Below are 5,690 nucleotides of genomic sequence, written 5' to 3' on the forward strand. Positions count from 1 at the left end.
CGCACAACTCCCCGCCCTACAGCCAATCGGCTTCCAGCAATTTTCCTGAGCCCAACCAATAAGTCCCAGTCAGGACCGGGCTGGGGGCCGGGCGAGCCCCCGCTGGCCAATCTACGCCAGCTGTGTCTGTTGCCAGGAGGAAACGCCAGCCCCAAAGGACCCGGAGCCACTGAATGACTCGACCACCTCCGGAGATGACCAATCATCGGTGGAAATCTGCCAGACGAGAGCCAATCAGCGCCAGAGATGGGCGGCGCCAGGCGAAATGGCAGGCCTGCGAAAAGCTGAGAGGAGGGGTCGGACGGGATTATTATGGGATGTTCCCCGAGGGCGGGGCCCGGGGATCTTGACAATGGTGACGGCCCCGCGAGGGGCGGGCGCGCACGTGGCGCCGCGGGAACGCGCTCGGGATGCTGGAGGAGTATCTGAGATTCGACTTTGGTCGCAAAACCTGGCGAGAGTCTGAGACCGAGTTCCTGGGATTTTAGGACTAGACTTGAATCAGTCCTCAGTAAACAATGATTAAGCCTCTTATGCTGTTAAAGTTGGGGTACCAAGATATGAAAAGGCGATCCCTGCCCTCAAAGGAGCGTACAACCTCCTAGGAAGCCCCTTGCGAACAAATGTGTACCAAGCAAGCCTTACACGCGGCTCGAGCCGATGCCCACGGGCTGGGAGGGCTTCCGGGGGGAGGTCGGGTTTTATTCGGAGGGCCGGAGCCGGAGATCGGTGTTCCTGCCAGGGGAAACGGCCAGAGCCGGGGGCGGCGTCCTGTGGGGGGAGCATCCAGGAGCTGGAGTCCCCGGAGCCAGGAGTGCAGTTCGGGGGAGGGGGGGAGTTCTGTTCTGGACACGTTGGGACGTCTGCTGGCCATCCAGCTGGGGGTCGGAGGGAGCTGCGGCTCTCCGGGTGAAGAGACAGGGAAGGGGAGGAGAGCACCCTGGACAGAGCCCCGAGGTTAGAGACCGCGATCCGGAGCAGGACCCAACGGAGGGGTGGACAAGGAGCAATCCGAGGTAGAAGCAGGACCGGGAGGAGGGGGCTGTTCTGAAGATCCAGGGGAAAAGGGGGGATCCATCTCCGTCCGTGCTGAGGTCAGAACCGCATTATGAGAAGTCAAGAGGAGAGGAAGAGGAGGCGCGAGCCCAGCCGCAAAGGGCCGAATAATCGTTAGCAGGAATGGAAGAATCTAGGGAGAGTGGGGGAGATACCGGGATGCTTTGGGCCCTAAGAAACGAGTCGGTAGTCCGGGAGAGACTGAAAATAAACTGAAGCGGATTCGGGAACTTATCCCCCCCTCAGCTTTACAGATGGGGAAACTGAGGCTCGGAGAAGCATCAAACTCAACAGACCGCACTTGACCCGGCGCCCACTCCTAGACGCGTGAATTGCCCGAGGCTTGCCCCGGCCTGGTCTCTCCCGGCCCCAGACTTTCGCTTGTTATGCAAAACGGCTTCCCAGGGAAAGCGTCTGCTTCCTCCCACCTGCAGCCGCTCCAGTCCCTCCCCTCGCAGCCCTGCTCCCCGGGAGCCCTAACTCACTGGCCCAGGTGAAAAGCCTCGCTTTGGGCTGAATTCAGGTTGACAGAAAACAGGAATCTCGGGGTTCATGGAACCCCGAGGCAGGTTCATGGAAGGGGGGACGTGGGGGGAGAAGGAAACTTATTAAGCTCCCGCGAAGTGCTCAGCATTGAGCCGAGCTCGGCGAGGCCGCCAGGCGGCTGTGGGGAGGAGGGCGGGGTCAGGAGTCAGAGTTCCTGAGGCCCTCGGGCCCTTGCTAGCTGAAGCGCTTTCACCGCCGCCTGACTCAGTTTCCTTGGCAACATTAAATATGTGGGTGAGGAAGAGCAAGGAGTTGAGGGCGGCCCCTCGCTTGCCAAGCGGGAGCCGGGAGGGTGGAGGTGTCGTCGGCATTAATGGGGAAGTTCCGGGGAGAAGGGAAGAGAGGGAGAGAATGCACACTGATCCAGCCCCGGCGCTGTGTGAGGGGGGGACTGGGCGGGAGCAGGGGTCTCCGACTCCGAGCTCCCTGACCTCGCGCCCGGCGCTCGCTCCAGCTGCTCCCCCTCCGTCATCAGGGGCTGCTGCCTCCTCCCTCCCGGAGGGGCCAGAGCTCGAGGCCAGCTCCGGGGAAGGGGCGCCCTGGTCCGGGAGGCCAGGGGTTCCCTTAGTCACGGGGAGACAGACCGCTCTCAGAGGCTGGGAGAGAAAAGGGCGGAGACCGAGGGTGATGGTAGTGGAGAGGGCATGAGCTCTTCTCTAGGGATGGAGGAGACCCGGATGTTTTTATAGGAAACGGGAAAGGAGCTAATAGATGGGCGGGGGGAGGGGGTGATGAAGAGGAGAGGATGAATCCGGAGGCGGGCTTCCAAAGGAGACAGGAAGGCTGAGAGCAAGGCTATTCACATTGGGCTTGGCCTTGGCGGCCAGGTGGCGCAGTGGGTAGGGCAATGGGCGGAGTCAGGAAGACCCAAGCTAAAATCTTAAAATTCTTAAAAAAAAAAAAAAAAAAAAAAAAAAAGATGCCTTGGTTGTCCTTCCTTGCCAGCCTCGTTCATCCTGGGGTTTGGTCCCTTTTCATTGTTCTTCCCCAGCTGTGCCAGGCTTTTGTCTTCCTCTGCTTTTCGGGCCTGCCTTCCATCTTCTCTCCATTGGCTTAAAAACTCTCCTCCTGAGGGAGCACCCTGGGCCTCCACATCGCTCTCTTCCACCAAATCCCCCGTTTCCTTCTCGTTTGAATTGTTTCTTCTGTGCCTTCAGACTTCACCTGTTGGGAGACTATCCAGATAGAGACAGGTTGTTGTTTTACGTTTTTAATTATGTGTCAATGTGATGGATGTATCTTGTTGTAGGTAGAGAAACTGAAGAAAGTTCTCCTTTACCCGATATCGACTTTATGCCTTTTTTTAATGAAAACTTTTTTTGTCCCAGTAGGAGGAGGAGAGAATGGTCAGGCAGAAGCCCCGGCCGGAGTGGGAGGGGAGATGGGGGGACGGGCGAGCAGCCGTAGGACACACTGGGTGCCCCTTGCTGGTGTGCGTTAGGAAGCACCCACACCTCCGGAGGGGCTCCATTCACAGAGTAACAATGGCTCTAATACCTCACTTTTTATCTCCCTCGGGACGTAGACGCCTTAAGATTTCATGGTAAGTTCCTTGAGGGCAGAGAGTGTCTTTTCTAGCCTTTTTTTTAAATTAAAGCTTTTTTATTTTCAAAACATATGCATATGGTGCCCCAGCCCTGAGGTCCGGAGGACCTGAGTTTCCATCTGGTCTCCAAGGCTTCGTACTTCCCACTGTGGGACCCTGGGCAGCCGCTTAACCCCCATCGCCTCAGGCAAAACAACAACAAAGACCACGTGCATCGTTTTCCACGTTCACCCTCGCCAAACCTGGAGCTCCCGTTTTGTCCCTCCCTCCCCCACCCCCAGATGGCAAGTAATCCAATATGGTCAGACATGGGCGACTCCATCCCGACCCCCAGTATCGTGCTGGCCTCTCTCCCCCACGGCTCCGGGGCTCAGCACGGCTCCCGCTCCTCACTCGCTGCCTGATGTGGCCGGATTCCCTGAAGGCCTCGGAAGTAACGGTTGAAGCTTTGGTTTCAGACAATCCTTGAGCTAAAACGTCCATCCCGGAGGTCCCCCCCCCGCCCCCAGGCTTCTGCCCAAAGAGAACACGATGAAAAGCAAGGTCGTCCCCCCGGAGAAACCATCCCCGCAGCTCTTTCCGAGGGAGCAAGTTGTCCTCCCCTGGAAAAGGTCAAGCCCATTACTGGGCGCAGGGAGACGGAATCTCACTGGGCGTCAGGAAGGACAGAGGGGGCCCGGGGGCCTCGGGAAGCCAGATGCGCAGCGGCCCCAGCCACACGCAGACCCGCAGGGAGCTCGGCAGGGGGCTCCCCACGCAGTCCGTGCGGTACACGGACAGGTAACAGGGGGAGGCCCAGGGCTTTCCGCGTAGCCCGGGGACACCCAGATTTCAAGGCTGGGCTTGGAGGGAGGGAGGGAGGGAGGGAGGGAGGGAAGGAAGGAAAGACATTTGTTAAGCTTTCAAATGAATCAGACTCTGAGCCGGAAATAAATGCAAGCAAAAAAGAAAGAACCCCTTCTGTCCAGGAATTTATATTCTAATGAGAGAAGACAATACATGTGGGGGAAGCTAGACTTGAAGGTGGGGGAGGGTAAGGGCTTAGGGGCCGAGCTCATGGTTTGGGGCTACAATTCTCAGTTTCAAGGGCACGAGGGGAGACGGTGTAGAGCAGCAGGCCGGTGTCGCTCTGAAGACTGTGACTCCCAGAGGTCTTCAGTGGGACATTTGTGGGGTATTATCAACTGCTTACGTATAGAGGGCAAGCCGTCCTTGGATAGGCAAAGAAAAACTCAAACTGGGAGAGGCAAATAGAGAACCATATTCTTCACTCCTGTGAACAGAGCATGCACTTTCTGTTTCTCTGCCAGTCTGTCTCTGTCTCTCTCTCTGTCTGTCTCTCTCTCTCTGTCTGTCTCTGTCTCTTTCTGTCTCTCTGTCTCTCTGTGTCTCTCTCTGTCTCTGTCTCTCTCTCTGTCTGTCTCTCTCTATCTCTACCTATCTCTGTCTCTGTCAATGTCTTTCTGTCTCTTTCTATACCTCTCTTTTCTATCTTTGTCTATTCTATTTCTATCCCTCTGCCTCTCTTTTCCTCTCTCTTTTTCTCTTTCTCTCTCTGTCCCTCTCTTTTCTCTCTCTTTCTGTCTGTCTCTCTCTGTCTGTCTGTCTCTCTCTCTTCTCTCTATATCTTTCAATCTCTCTTTCTCCTCTCTCTCTGTCTCTCCATCTCTGTCTCTGTCTCCATCCCTCTCTTTGCTCTCTCTCGCTATCTCAGTCTCTGTCTTTGTCCTTCACTCTCTCTTTCCTCTTTGTCTCTCTCCATCTCTGTCTGTCTCCCTATCTCTGTCTCTATTTCTGTCTGTCTCTGTTCTCTCACACGCATGCACACATATATGTACATGTACACACACACACACACACACACACACACACACACACACTCTCCCACTCCAGTCCAGTCCTGGTTTGGTCAAATAGAAACTCTGTTAAGGCCGAGGCCATCCGGATGGGCTTGCCGAGGTCAGTGGCTGCAGTCAGGCTCTCCCTGTACCGGGATGTGGGCTGACACCCCCCAAGTATATTGGGGTCACAGGCCAGTGTTGTAGTTTTTAAAGGGAAATAGAATCTCAGAGGGTTGACAGCATACCTTGGCTTTCTGATTGGGGACATGGTTTTGTCAAGGTAAAGGATTGGGCTAAGAACCCTACCAGAGAGGCAGCAGGATGGTACGGTGGGTAGAGCACCAGCCCTGGCGTCAGGGTGTGTGATCCCAGGCCAGTCACTTATTCCACCTCTCCCAGGGGTGGGGGCCACTTAAACAAACGGCCCAATCAAAATCCTCAAAGTCCACTCATAATCCTACCCCTGCTGCTCTCTGCTTCCCTCCAGGAGTAGCCAGTAGTAGAATTCACCGTGATTCAAGCTCTCTCTGCCAGCTCCCACCTGGCTGCCAGGACCCCGTGGGGATGAGACTGAGAAGTCCCGGGGCAGCGGGGCGTTGAAATGTCCAGAGCTCCGCACCTGGAGGCCCAGACACACCCCAGCTCTGTGATTTTTGTCGGGCTCAGTTTCCTCACCTGTAAAATGGAAATAAGAGTTGTTG

This window comes from Antechinus flavipes, chromosome 4 (assembly GCF_016432865.1).
Source record: "Antechinus flavipes isolate AdamAnt ecotype Samford, QLD, Australia chromosome 4, AdamAnt_v2, whole genome shotgun sequence".
NCBI classification, from domain to species: domain Eukaryota; kingdom Metazoa; phylum Chordata; class Mammalia; order Dasyuromorphia; family Dasyuridae; genus Antechinus; species Antechinus flavipes.